This window comes from Phragmites australis, chromosome 17 (genome assembly GCF_958298935.1).
Source record: "Phragmites australis chromosome 17, lpPhrAust1.1, whole genome shotgun sequence".
Lineage (NCBI taxonomy): Eukaryota > Viridiplantae > Streptophyta > Magnoliopsida > Poales > Poaceae > Phragmites > Phragmites australis.
Genome location: NC_084937.1, coordinates 16,355,499 through 16,371,333, shown reverse-complemented (window position 1 = coordinate 16,371,333; position 15,835 = coordinate 16,355,499). Strand labels below are relative to the sequence as shown.

Sequence of the window (15,835 nt, the reverse complement as noted above, 5' to 3'; positions counted from 1 at the left end):
TATACTATTTGCATTTGACATGGTGGCTAGAAGTGTATCGGTATTGGATCCACTGCCTATACAGATTGGTTTAAAGGATATGAACTTATATTGCACTATCTGCTTAAAACTCTCAAAATTTTCAATAAATTGAGTCTAGCTTTGAAAGTAGCAAGCCCCCTATAGATTGACAATATATGTGATTAACGTCGTATAGTACCAATTTGTGTTCCAAAGACAAAAAATTAGTAAATTTTTTTTATAACATTGGTTCTATCAATTAGATTATCCATATCGATGTAACAATTTATTCTTTTACAGGTTTGACTAGAGGTTTTGTTATTAACTTTATACACGTCTAGAACGGTAAACAACTACAACCACTGATTTACATTGTGAGTGTTCTCAATGGCATTATGGTTTATATTAAGCAGTTGATCATTTGGTTATACATTTTTTTATAATTACAATGAAATATAATACGTTTACATGATGTGCACGAACTAAGAAAGAAATGCTTGGTTGACCTGCTTAAATATAATAGGAATAAATCTAAAAACAACATACTTGAAGTTGTACGGGAATTTGTTAAACGCATAAGATAGTACATCTGTAACGCCCTAAAATTTTGGGAAAAATTGGAAGTTGTCGTTTTTGGTTTCCGGTGTCGAATCGCTGTCGCCGAAAAAGAAAAGAGAAGGAATTGAAGCAAAGTAGCAGCAGTAAATTTCTTTTTTTTTTTTAAACGTAACCTGGGAGTGGGCTAAGCCAACCTAGGCTTGGGCCGGTTAGCCCAACCCCCTCCCCAGAGGCCCAGGCGCCCCTCCCCTTTCTTTTTCCCCTTCACCCGGCCAAAACTCTAGCCAGAACTTGTTTTTCCTCCCTAGCCGCCACCCTGCACCTGTTGGACGTCCCCCCCCCCTCCCCCTGCTGCTGCTCTTGTTCAGTAGAGAGAAGAGAAGGGAAGAAGGGAGGGAGAAGGAGGAGAAGAAAGAGGAGAATCCCGGGGGACGTCGTTGTGCTCTCTGTGGTTGCGTGAGATTCGCCACCCTAATTCCATCTGTTTGGTTGATTTATGATGTTTTAATCACGAGTTTAGAGGGGATTTAGTTGGAGGTTTGGTCGAAATCAATTTCGTCCACGTTCTGAAATCTATCAGCTTGTGCAGTCTCTGTTTAACGTCATTTTTTGGCAATTTAATTGCCGAAATAAATTTGTCCACCATAGATAAAGTTGTAGATAACTTCGAAACCTAGCTACCAGTGAAATTTCAGAAGATTTGGACAAGTAGTTTAGTAGCTATGAATTTTTGAATTTGGCTGTCAGATTCTGATGAGAATCTAGACAGTAGTAGATCTATTCAGTTTTTGGGCATCTTAGATGCCGAACCAGTTTTTTAGAATAGCTAGGAAGTTGTAGAGGATTCGTTAAGCTTTCCAATGGTGTGAAGTATGCAATTTTTCGTTGGTTATAGCTCCAGTTACGCTGTTCTGAATTTTTTGCAATCAATTATTAACAGATTTCAGTGTTGAAGTTCAGAGCTTGATTAGGCCATGTTAAATACGTTTTATGTAGATCCAAATTATATAAAAGTTGAAGATTGTGTTATGATCTATATGTACACAAAAGTTTAGAATTTTTCATTGAGTATTTCTGGAAATAAACAGTTTTGAGTGGCTGCTGTTTGAAATTGACGACAGGTTTCTAGAGCTGTTTTATTATGCCGTTTAGGAGACTTTAGAGGCATGGAAAAATTATGTCACCACAACGAAAGTTGTAACCCTTGTTCTGTAGTTTTCTAAAATATACTTATTTGTTATCATATATTTGGTAGAAAAATAGATAAGAAAAAGAGAAGTACTGCTACTCCTGTCAAACTAATGCGTGTGTGCTATTTTTTTTGGTCGGTATTGCTTGATTGAGGGCTTCGGGTGTAGGGGCGTTTTGTTTTATGTATTTGCTTATATGAGGAGTGTTGGTGCTGAGTTATTATTGTGTTTAGGTGGTGGTGCTTCGTCTCATACTTGAAGTTTGTCGTTATCGCCGATTGAAGGCAAGTAAACGTAGTTATAGTGTTGCTACTATTTTGACTTGCTATTTTCATCACTTACACCTTTATTTTAGAACCATAACAAATTTGACTATGATCTGAATTATATGTTATTCTTTACCTTTAAGTATGGTTAATCATTGCCTTATGTCTATCTTTATGTTGCTACAAGTCTTGTTGAACTATGTTGCTGTTCGACTTGAGAATGAAGTTGAGGTATTATTGGTGGTACACCTTAGTAGAATTGTAGTATATTGCTGTCATGTGCACTTACATTTGCATATGCATTGGAAGTTAAATCGTAAATATCACGACAGTACCGGTACGCATCGTACGTTGCCCGAGGAGAGATGCGATGTAAAAGAAGACATATCATTGCATTCATGTGCACTCATGGAAGTTAATAACATTTACATGTTATTGTGGATATGAAGTTATACTTGTGGTTGTGACCTTTATTCGAGATTATTCTTTAATATTGTTGATACTATACTGACATGCCTTATGTCTTGAGAAGTCCTATATTAAATCGATGTTTAATCAACTTGTGATTTAAATAGCTTGTCAAAAGAAGTTTGCTTGCTGAGATTTTCAATCTCACCCTTGCATTACTCTTTCCAGGTACTCGATGCATGTCATGAGGGGATGGGGATGTAGCAGCACATTTTGTACTTCATGTCTACACTTTTTATCTTGTGCTGTAATAATAAACAAAGTCTAGTCCTTGTGATCGTTTGTTGGAAGTTTAAAGAGTAGTGGTGATGTTAAACTTAATATTTTGCTCTTGATTTATGTCAGGATGATTTTATCTGCTAATGTGATAGTCTGCATATCTTATTTATCTATGTTATTGCTTCTGCGATGCTTAAATTTATAGAGAAGATGCTATTATTTTTTTATGACAAGCTGTAGGTTGAGTAATTTAGTGGCATCCCAGGTTTTGTGGCCCTGGAGTGTTACAATATCATTTCAGAATGAGAGATTAGCTGTGCTATTATTTTTACTCATAACTATTGTCCCACTTATTTTTCTCTTTTACCTAAGTTTTTGCTCATAACTTCGATTATGTACAATTATAATAGGTGACCGTAAACTTCTACCCTACAGTATTTAAATAATATAATAGGAGACTGTAAATTTATAGACCATATTTTGTTTTAAATTTTAACTCCCACTGCAATATTACTGATTTCATATGCATATTATCATCATAACATTATTAATTACACGTATGTTACATGTACACGCTTACTGGTTACTCAATAAGGTACGAGAATATTAAAATTATTTTTCACAGTGCCTCAATAAGATACAACAGATTCAAAATAATGTACAAACAAGACATATATTATTGGTGTGCCATAACATAGCAAGAAAACCCAACTTGTAGTAGAGATCCGTCAACGATGAACCAAACCCAGGTTGATGTCCAGATTCACCTCGCCAATGGACCAAACCCAGACATCAAAGCCGCGCTATCACTCTCCAGTCTCGTCGGGATGCTACATTTGTTCTCGCGAGCTTCCTCCAGCGCCAAGCTATCCTTCAGGTGCGCCACCACGTCGGACATCGTTGGCCTCCCGACCGCGGCTTCCGCCGTGCACATCATGGCGGTGTCGACCACCTTCCACATCGAGCTGACGTCATACGCAGCCCTGAGCCAGGAATCGGCAACCGAGCCGATGTCCCTGGTGGTGATCCTCTGTTTAATGCGCTGGACGATGTGGCCGTGGCCAGGCACCATCGGAGGCTCGCCGGTGGCTACCTCCAGTAGCACAACTCCGAAGCTGTACACATCGCTACTCTCGTTGAGCCTTCCAGTGAGGTAGTACCTGAGAAAACAGAAGCCAAGTACGTCAAAGATAAACAGAGCACCAGACAAACCTCATGTTATTAAACCTAAAGGTTGCAAGAAAAGGAAAACATGTTGCATAAAATGGCGTCAATTTTGGTAGTTTTACTCCTGATTCAAAAGTATCAAAATGTTATAGTATACATAGGAAGAGACATACTCGGGGTCCATGTAACCAGCTGTGCCAGCTGCAGTGGCTGAAATGTGAGTCTGAGCATCGCTACGATACGTTCTGCTAAGTCCCAAATCTGCTATTTTAGCTTGCAGATTTTCACCTAAGAGAATGTTGCTGCTCTTCACATCCCGGTGGATTATTGGCGGGCTGCAACCTTTGTGCAAATAATCCAGACCTATATAACAGGAATTCCAGAAGATGAAAATGAAAAAGAAGAGCATATAGCAGATTTGCCTACCAAAAGTTTGCTATATTTAGTTCATTGCAGCATACCTTGTGCAGCTTCCAGCACTACATGTACACGTGTTCCCCAATTCAGGGTTTCAGCTTCGGCATTTTTACCTTCATTGTATTAACAGAACATAACTGTGTTAACAACATAACATGTCAAGTTTAGCAAATTTGTGGAAATATGGATTTTGTCATTGTTTCTAGTTCAGTTTCGCTCCTCTTTATGGAAATTGTACAAAGGATTAGAAATAAGACCAACCCTGTGACAAGTTGAAGATACACATTGGCTGAAGTCATACAGTAAAAGAAAACAAAGCGTCATCAACAACCATTCAATCATAAAGTGCACTGAGGTTGGTGGCTGAGTGGTATGCTGGCTATGTTTAGAACTTTAGATGGATGGACGGGTGAGTGGTATGCTGGCTCGCCTAGGAACAAAATTTGTGTCCATGAGGTCACTGAGGATTAAAAGAAGACGTGTAGATACCCCAAAAGGGTTTCTATTTTTCATATACTGATATAACAAAAAAACATACTCATGATGGACTCAGGTTCAAACTTCAAAACATGCATACATATTTCAGGCGCAATTTTAAAACAGTCACATACTTCGTCATTTCTTAATCAATACTCCCTCTATTCGGAAATATAATGTTTAGAGGTTTTATTAACATATTGCTATGAAAGCTAATAGTCAGAGTTACTTATTGGAGGCTGTGTCTTGTCCAAAGAGTCATATATTCTTGAACAGAGTGAGTACTCAAATAAAGTTAGAAAGACAAACCTCTCAGATGATCATAAAGATTGCCTTGAGACATGTACTCATAAACAAGTGCTAAATGATCTTTCTCCCAGCAGTAACCAACCAAAGAAACTAGATTCCTGTGATGCACCTTTGTCAAGCTCTGAACCTATGTAACAAGATTACAAACATATGAAAGATATATTAATTGGCATTTAAGCTCCTTGTGTATTGTGACTCACTCAGTTTATTCATATGTATGCCATGAAAAACTATATTTCTAATGTGTCATGAATATTTCAAGGTAACTGTAATTTGTTAGTACCTCAGCTAAAAATTCATCTAGCCCATGTGATGATGACTCAGAACGCATCTTGACAGCAACCTCGGTACCATCTTCTAAACGGCCATAATAGACAAGTCCAAAACCTCCTTGTCCAATGAACCGTTTGAAATTATTAGTAAACTTCTCCAGTTCCTTATACGCAAAACGACGGTTCTCAGTATCTTGCAGATGATCCCCTTGACCTTTTCTACTTGTCGGAGCATTCTCCAGTTGTAAATTTCTTTCATGATCATCTATAGAAACTGGTTGCACAAGTATGAGATATATAATAGAACTAAAGAAATACTTATCCATGCATGCTGATACAGGTTAGAGCAATAGGATGCACACCATTAGGCTTTCTTTTTGCCCGCCAGATGAAATATGCAAGAAAAAGTGCAGCCACAGCCAGCACAGGAGCCACAACTGAAGTAACTAAGATAACTGCTTTATTTCTTGATGGACTTATCGTTTTGCTGCACATACTTTTATCAGACTCATATCTGAAATACATAAGACAATCAGGTCAGAGTTTACTCTGGGAGAGAAAACTGTCTTAGACGGTCACTTGTTTGAAGATCACAGAAAGAGACGCAATCTAAAGTTTAGAAGCAGATTAATGGAAAAACAAACATTGAGAAGAAAGCCAGAAACCTGAAGACAAGTGATCCAGTGTAATTTTTACATAGGGACTCGCCACTCAGATGGTTGCCAGACAAATTTCTGTAGAAAATGAAAGGTGATAGGTAGAGTCTCTGGCTAGGTAATAATATACAACAAATATATCCACTTACAGAACTCGTAGGGCAGGCAAACTTGGTAGGGAATCAGGTATTGACCCGCTTAAGTTGTTATATGACAAATCCCTGTAATATTTACACAACTCTAGTGAGCAAGCCCAGAAAAATATATATGCACTTATTTCAAACTCTACATTGATGGAATATGATAAAAGTCTAGGTCTATCCATCTGCAGCATGATTTAAGACATATCTCCCAAATATTGAGCTAGTCATTGGGGATTAAAGCCGCATAGAGGAGTCTTGGAGCACAGTCATGATAAGTATGATGGTTCATTGGTGAATTTTCTCATTCCAATCTGACATTCAAACTTGATGTATGGATTTGGTCAGAATCATAGAGGAATATATGTTAAAGATTGAGGAATGTGACTAAAAAGAATGATTTAATTTACTTATGCCAAATATGCCATCATGAAAGAGACACTCTCCTATAATAATGTCATATATTCATATACAGGACATGCACCTTGGCCTGATGTATGTTACTATAGAGTATGTTCAACCTAGCTTAAGCTTAGACGTAATGTGATTTTGAGCTTAAGTTATAGGCAAAGACATGGCTTATTTTGTCTTTTTCACTAGTTCTGTCTCTTTGACATGAACACTTAATCTTGAAGAGGGTGGCTTATCTGATTATAACTTTATAATGGCTAGTAGATTGAACTCGCAGAAACAAATTCCTAGATTGGCTCAGTGATCTAACTTATTTAGCACTCACAGAAACAAATTCCTATACTGGTTCAGTGAAGTAACTTATTTACCCCAAAACATGTATGCCGTAAGAAACTGCTTATACATAATAAGCTAACACAATTTGTAACATAACCCTAGTTCTAACTTTCCATGAGTTTAATCGGTCAGAATACAGCTGGATTATACAACGGTATCTCCCCCCGTCCCACATTCTGTACATTTGTTATGATAATACCTTTTTAGGCGTATGGAGTATCACTGAATTATCCTAAAGAGGAAGTGAGTTGTGGCTGTTTTGGGGCATTTCACAGCTCCTCAAGGCTACAGCTCACTTCTGCGCCAATCGGACAGCACTCTCCTAGTCTCATGTTCAGTTAAGTACCCCATAGCATATAGAAGAAGGTATTATCTTAACAAGATATCATGAAATACCCTGGGTTCTCTAAATATCCAATCATTTGCTTAAGAGAATTCTCAAATGCAATATATATTTTTGCTAGAACAAATGTATCTAGAGATCACAAAGATACAATCATGTGCAGAAGAAATGTTCTTGTTTGGATCTAGTTGGTGCTTATTCACTCATGATTAGATGTACAACGATGTGCTCATTCATGGCAAATGAGGTTTCTGACAAAAATAGAAGGTGGTGGATATAAACTGATTGTGTAGCACTTACAAATTTTCGAGTGCCGCGAGCAATGTAAAGTTCGTAGATATGACACCACGCAGGTTGCTGTTGGAGAGATCTCTGCATTAGAATTTCCAATCCAATATTGAGTCAAACGCACAAATAATATGCTGGACTACTAGTACTTGTAATAATGAAAATGCAAGACCTTTGCAACATATGCTTATGGATACTCACAATGATGTTATCCTCATATTGCTGCATTTCACGCCATTCCAAGCATGTATGGTTGGAAAACATGGATCACCCATCCAGTTTTTCTTCACGCCATACTCAAATTTGATAGCCATGATGGCGTCAATTAGCACAGACAAATAGAGGTCAGAATGTATGTTTGAGAACTGAGTGGCAAACATTCAGATTCATGGTTTCTCAGAGCAATTGCATATACAAGAGAGGAACAACAAAATTATTCAATTTGAGGCAGAATCTTTGGCAAAATAACATTTCGACCTCATCTATTTTTTTCAATTCAGCGAGAAATCTGACAATGGGGTGAACCCACATCTGTGAGATAACTTTAAGCGTCATATGATCGAACACCGTGGGCGCCTGCTACTCAGGACACAGTCCATCGCCGCCGCCTCCTCCACCTCGGATCTCAGTGTAGCATGAGATCCGCAGCAATAATGCAAACTCCTGACAGCGGTGTCCAAAGTACACCTCTCTGTCTTTTTCGTGTGGTTTGGTATCCGTATCAAAGAGAGAAGTGATTGCACCCAGCCATCACCCCTACGGTCTCACAAAATACCAGACACGTAAACAACCCTATTGTAACTTTGTTCACTAGGATTAAAATCCTGGTCCTAGCTACCGTTATAACATGTATGAGTGTTTTCAATGGTAAACTCGTGGGTCTATAAGTGCAATATGCATAGTGGCGTGGATGTATGTGTGCCTTCTTTGTATTCGGAAAAAAAAAACCGAAGAAGGTTAAACCTCGTAATTTCTAAGTTGAATGAAGATATATAGATTCTTTTTGAAGTTATGTGTGAGAGTGGGAGGGAAGATAGAGATTGGCTTACAATCATTAGGAAATGTCTTAGGACTGACTGGAATGAGATTGTAGATCTCGAACGCATTGACCATCGGGGGCAGTACGGAGGTTGCGGTTGCAACGAGGGTAATGCCGTACTTGCCGTCTGTAGCATTATATGATTCATTGGTGTACAGACAAGAAGGACTCAGGAATGAGGGGCTGTACGACTCCTTGCTTGGTCCTGATTTATTCTCGTTGATGTAGATATCAAATTGTCGGAGTTGGGAGTTTTGAAAGTCAGCAAAGTGCAGGAACACCATAAAGGAGTAGGACTTCCTATCCTCTTGCCATGTCATAACGGTGAGCACCGTGTCATTGCCAGATGCCTCGACAGCCGTCTGAAGAATGGGCGACGGCACGGCGAATTCGGTGTCCGGCTCGATGGTCAGCCCAGTTGACAAAGTTCTTCCACTGTGGGCTAGCCTCACCCATCGGCCACCAGAAACGGTCATATGGATCATCAGGATACCTGAATGAAATACAAGAAAGCTATATGATTGAAAGTTACCAGGTAACACCAAAAAACATGTACTCTCTCCAATTTTATTTTTAAGATTTTGATTTAAACGTTTGAGATATACTCCCTCGGTTGTCTTTTAGATATTGCTTTAGCTTTTAGCACATAGAAGAAGATAACAATTAATTCTTCTAGGCATGACATGTATTCATTTCCCTCTTATTTGCTCCCGTATCTATTGGACCCGACTCCTTTGACCCCAAGCGTGAAGGTCATGCATGCGTAAAGTTCTGGTCCCACCGGAAAATCTAACATACCGGCTAATTGAATCGCTTGCCCCCATGTTAAACCTTCTATACCGGGACATGATCAGGCCGGGCGCCATGGGCGGGTAGAGCGCGCCGGGGAGCGGCCTGAGCTCCAGCACGGACACGAACGGCGTGCCGCGGCCGGTGTTCACCAAGCACACCGGCGTCCAGCCCGCCCACGCCACGAAAAGCGCCTCGTACACGACGTCGGAGGCAGGTGCCGCGTTGACGGTGACCCAGTAGTTGCCCCCCAGGTGGAGGTCGAACTCCACCGACAAGCTGTTCTTGCCGTCGTAGTTACCGTACGCGAACTCCGCCCGCACCAGGTACCTTGTCCCGGCCTCCGTGGGCAGCGCGTAGCAGTGCCGCATCACACTGGTGGACGGGAAGCTCCGCACCGTCTCGAGGTAACGGTCCCGCCAACGCTGGTACTCGACGGGCACCACGTGGTTCTCGCCGCTGTCGACGTACAGGTCGTCGGAGACGTAGAAGATGCCGGTGTATTCGTCTGGGTAGCCGCTGTACTTGTCGTCCAGGCCGCAGTCGATGCTCAGGAAGCCTGAAGATTCATGCACGAGTGATCAATTCTCAAGTAAGAAGTATCTCAACTTTGCATAGATGATACACATATATGATCGATGCACTGAAGCGAGGAACCTGGCTGCTGACCGACGACGACATGAACCGCCGGGGCTAATAGCACTAGTAAAACCAAGAACGCCAACGCCATTGAGAGTTCGAGAGACGACGAGCAGCAGCCGGTCACTTGCAACGGAGATGGCTCCATATTTATAGATCTTTTTCATGTCAAGATTCCTTAGAGAGAAAATTTCCCTTTGCCCCTCATGGAAACTCGTTCTAGATTTTTATCCACAATTCAATTTTTTTATTTGCACTCATTGGGTATAGATTTGTTTTTTTACCTTTGCCGTTCAATTAGGGGAAAAGGGGAAAAAAGAGAGGAAAATTTACCCCTCATTTTTTGCAAATGACAACTTTGCCCCTCTTCCAACCCGATTGGGGCCTTCCCTCTTCGCTAGCTCTTAATCCTCCATGTTTCGAGGAAATAACTGAGTAAGGTTGCACACTGAAGAAACCCTTGTTGACCACCTGCGAGGTGCTGCCATCATGCAAGGCACCAGCTTCATCACCAATAATAATGCCATAGACGTTCATGCATCGCTCATGGATGGATGCTCGTTCTTATTTCTTACTGCACGGTGCTTCTTGGTTTCGTTCACCACTTCTGCGGATGTTACGGTGGTGAGCAAGTGAGGTAAACAGAGGTGTGGGATTGAAATCCCGATATCCTACAATATACAAAATTGGAGGTAGAGTTGACATGCCAACTAATGCCATTTTGGTCCGAAAGTACATGTCTAACAAGCAAAATGGTGGTTAACGATATTTGACGGCGTTGTAAGTGAAAAAATCCTAGCAAACTAGTGATGATACAACAAAGGATATCATCAGATTTTTAAGTGGAGACTGAAGAATACTTGACCGACTGGGGTTTACCAACTGGTTGACCTCCAATTCTACGGCACGCGTCGTATATATATGCCAATTGCATCACTTCAAATCTGGTTGAGTTGTTGACATTATTGCAATCCGAACATTTCTAGATGCGGACTAATTCTTTATAAGGAGAAAACAACCAAACAGTGCTCGTCATTTACCGTTTCATGAAAATTCAGTAGCTGTTTTTAAGCCTCAGCTTGCTGATTTAGATGTGGAAAATTTAAAAGGTGGCATCACAAATTCTACGATTTGATAGCAACGTTTTAGACCCAGGGTTCAAAATTTCGTCGGTAACCAACCAAAACGTGCGATAACCGGCATCTCGGTGGTAATTGCCGTACGTGAACTCCGCCCACATCAGGTACCTGGTCCCGGCCACCGTGGGCAGCGTGTAGCAATTCTGCTCGCCGGTCGGGAAGCTCCGGAGCGTGAGGTAGCTGCGTGGCACCGACTGGCGGTAGTACTCGTCGTCCACCTTGTGGTTCTCTCCGGCGTCGACGTACGGGCCGTCGGGGACGTAGACGATGCCGGTGAATCCTTCGAAAAAGGTATGTTCGACATTGATCCCTCTTCGACCGAATCCCGGTAGTGTAGTGTACGGTAAGGTATTGGTTTGATTCGACATCTATGCATTGAGGTGAGTATCGAGTGCAATTTTGTTGTTGTGCGTCGCAAATCTGCATATGAGTGGGATCTGTGAGTGTACTGAGTAAATACGTATTCGTATCTTCCATTGCAGAAGCTTCTTGGGTAGGATATTGGATGGTTTTATGTTGTTTTTGGCAATGGTGATCCTGGATAGTTTCATGTTGTTCACCCTCACTGCAATAGAGTGTAGAAGACACTTAATGTGATAATGGTACTTAGTAGCTTGTGCACTCTATTGTGGGAGAGCGGATTGCTTTTGCTCCTGCATTATGTTCCTATCTAAACTCTAATGCTATTATTGTTTGTTTTATTAAGTATTTTTTATCTGACATATTAACTTTTATTTTTTAGATGTTTTGGGTTTTGACGGCATGACAGAAACATATATAAGTTGGAGAAAATAAACTAGATGGGTCTGTTATAAATCTATCTGTTTCTATCATACAGACACATACAACTTTACAAACATCCGCCTAGGATATTGTCACAGACGGTTTTTGGTAATATTCGTCTGTGTCTATCCAGTATACACAGATAGACTTTGTAATCACCCATCTGTATTTAAAGACCCACGAATATTTTCAAATTTGATCGCTCATCTTCCAAGGTTCTTTTGGCTTCTCACACACACAACCCCTCATCTTCCCTCAATATAAAGCGACGAGGAGTGTTCTTCTTCTTCACTTGCCATATCCAAGTGTTCCACTTCACTAAGAAGTGAGGAGTGTCGTGCGTCGTCACTCGCCGTCTGCATCGAAGAAGCGAGATCTCAACGGGGCTAGAATCCCTTTCCCTGCACCAAGGTGAGTATCATATGGTTTCATTCACGGTTTAGTTAGAGTTTGTACGATTTTCATTGGTTCGATGTGTGCAACTGATGGCACAACCTTATTTCTATCGTAGATCTGCAGTGGCATAATTCACGATAATCAGGAGGTGGTAGGATGGGGTTATCCATATGGCGGCTTTGATAGCGTTGATACTTGGCGTCGACTTCAGCCCAATGGAGTTCATCTTCTTCACTTCTATGAAGGCCCCCTCCGTAGACCCTGTGTACACCATCAACCGCGTTCTCCATTCGGTTCTACCAGATGGAAATTTCTCCATTTTTGTTTGTCAGAATAGAGACATTTCTATCAACTGCAAGATAGGCTTGAATGCCCATTTCTTGCTAAAAAATAGCTGGCAATTTGGCAGCGACGCAGTCTGGATCTGGCTAATGTGTGAGGTCATCAAGGTGCAGCCAGATCCGGATGACTGTGAGACGCTAATTGAAGATGATTCTTGGGTTGATATTGTGCTGAAACGCAGGAGGCTAAGATGTTGTCTATCATCTCATCTTTTTGAAAGACAGCGTCAATCGACTCAAGTTTGTCGATCACTTTTTGTCTTTTTGGATGACGGTGTCGCCATGATGTCAATAGTTTCATCCTTTTGGAATACGGCGTCTGTCGGTGACACAGGGACCAGGGGTCCCCGAGTCCTGAGGCCAGGTCAGCAGTTTGCCACGTGGCGCCCTCCCTCGGGGATCATCTCCGCGAGGTACGAGAAGACTAAGTCCCGAGAGAGGGTGCTCGGGGCCATGAACAGTGGTCCCCGAGTACCCAAGTTCTCCGATGACCCGAGAAGACCAAATACTGGGAAGAGAGTGCTCGGGGCCGTGAACAGTGGCCCCCGAGCACTCAAGTCCCCCGACGACCAGAAAAGCCAACTACCGGGAAGGGGGTGCTCGGGGCTGCGAACAGTGGCCCCCGAGCACCCGAGTACCCCGAGGACCCAAGGAAGTCAGTTCCGGGAGAGAGTGCTCGGGGCCGTGAACAGTGGCCCCCGAGCACTCGATTCCCCGAGGACCCGAACAGCCAATTCCAGGAGAGAGTGCTCGGGACCGTGAACAGTGGCCCCCAAGCACTCGGTTCCCCGACGGCCTCAGAAATCCTTAGCCGGTGGCTCCCACAGAGGTCCAGCGGTGAGGTGTCAACCAGTGAAAGGCCTGATGCCGCATTTAAGAGGGCGCATGGCCCATCACTTCCAACTGCTCCTGCCACGCTCGTTGTCAATCCCTGCCACGGCCTGACAGGGAGGCTTGGGGACATTTAATGCACGGGTCTCATCGCGGGACATCCGGCGGGCCTTGGGATAACATCGCGAAGCCCGAGGCGCCCCGCCTGCCGCCCTGCTGTGTCAGGTGTACAAGACCGAGCGGGCACGCCGGGCTGTTCAGTGGCTGCCTGATGGGCCCTCTCCGCGGCGCCCGTTGCAGAACGGTATGATGACGAACAAGACTGGACGGGGGCGCGTTTTCAACCGTCCCCGTCACTTCGCGTAGCAGCCTATGATGGTTGCTTTTCATTTATAGTGCCTCGGAACTCGCACCCTCCCTTTCTGGGCACGCTACCGCCCCGGCGGGTATTTAAGGCGGGGCGGGCTCCCCGGAGAAAGAGGAACCGGTTGACACGGAGCAACCGCCAGGACGAGTTGAAGCACAGAAGCTCAGATCACTGAAGAACAAGGAGCCCGAAGGTCTAGGCTAGACAAATATTCTTGTAACCAGCAACATCTCTGAGAGACATTCTCAGAGCATTTATAGCATACACACAGAAGTATGGTGTTACGCTCAGTGCGGCCCGAACCTGTCTAAAACCCTCCTGTGCATTTACTACTTCTGCATCCGATCATTCTATTCCACCTGCATCGTATTTACACCCATTTATTTCACCCGCAAAACAGATTCAGAATCATCCCCCCGGCCGAATCTCAAAGGGGGTCCCTCCAGATCCCTGCTTGAGGATTTCACCCTCCGACAGCGTCGATCAACTAATAATGATGTATAGCTAGCTAGGATTATGTGTTCTGAACAATGTGTGATGTTCTTAACCTTTGTGATATGTAAATGCATGTGTTTTGTTTTCTGAACAATATGTGATTGATGTTCTGAATAATGTGTCAATATATTTAATTTGTGAATCATAAAGTGTGTATCTATGTGACCCTTTTTCCTATGGGGGAAAGGGAGACACAGACAGTTTTTTATAGGAATTCGTCTGTGACAATTAACATTGACGTGTTTTATAAAACTTGTATGTGACTCTTAGTACTCACAGACAGGTTTAACCAAAAACCATATGTGACTCTTAGTACTCATAGATGGGTTTAACCAAAGATCATATATGACTCTTAGTATACATAGACGGGTTTAAATAGATACCATTTGTGACTATTACTACGCAAAGAAAGTTATCTATAAACTTTGTGTAAGTATATTACAGATGGTTCTGAAACTGTCTGTAACAAGGTCGAAATCACAGACACTATTACAGAGACGGAATGTCACGGCCCAAAACCTATAATCACATATTTAAGCATAATCATATATCATAAGCATCATATCTAATTTTTGAGTAATTTTATTTTAGAGTACTAAAACACCTCGTTTTGAGTCAATGGGCAAAAGAAAGAAAATTCGGGAGAGAAAGAATTAAATTTGCACCTTCTTTCTCTAATATGTGGGGCCCACCTAGCTGGTCGGCCCCACCACCTCACCTCCCTCTCTCCATAGTAGCAGCCCCCTCCCCCACCCGTGCTCTCTCTCCCTCACTCACCCACTCACTCCCTATCTCTCTCTCTCTCTCCCCCATTCTCACACTCTCCCTCTCCCACCTGCTCTCTCCCTTCCCAACCGAGCCAAGAGAAGAAGGAGAAGCAAGGGGAGGCCATGGAGGAGGTCCCCAGTGAGCTTCCCTGCCGCAGCCCACCGAAGGTCGTCCTCCCCGTCTAGCTCAAGCACCTCGGCCACCTCTTCTTCCACCTCAAGCTGGCCACCACCCTCCCCGATGCCATCTCGATCTCTGGCCCTTTTCCAACTCCTACGGCTGAGCTACAAGCTTGCTAGGGTGTGGTGAGCACCTTAACCCCCTCCCATTTCATTCCCATGGCCGGATCTACTGGCGTCAAGCTCAAAAGAGCCCAACCATGGCCGCCGCCACCATTAGAGGCAATAGCCAAGATCCGATCATTTTTGGCTGGAGAGATCCTCGGTGAAAATTAGTATTTTTGTCCTACACGTTAGAGGAGATCAAGATGACGCTCTATGTCCAAAATCCTTACCACAAAAGCCGCCAGAATTGTTGCTGGAGACATCCTCGGTGAAAATTAGTATTTTTGACCTCACCTGGAGGTTCCAGGTCACAACCCAGAGGTTCTGCCTGATCCTAGACAAAAATACTCGAGAACCCCCATCCGGAGGTTCACCCGGAAGTTCCGAATTCAACCCAGAACTTCCGGATTGTACTGTTCATCAGACGTTTTTCTTTTTTTCTTTGCT

At 42.8% G+C, this 15,835-nt stretch overlaps 1 pseudogene; it reads right to left on the bottom strand.

Annotated features, from left to right (window-relative positions):
• Positions 1–3,198: 3,198 nt before the first annotated feature.
• Positions 3,199–10,156, bottom strand: LOC133897598 (probable LRR receptor-like serine/threonine-protein kinase At1g51810; annotated as a pseudogene).
• Positions 10,157–15,835: the final 5,679 nt, after the last annotated feature.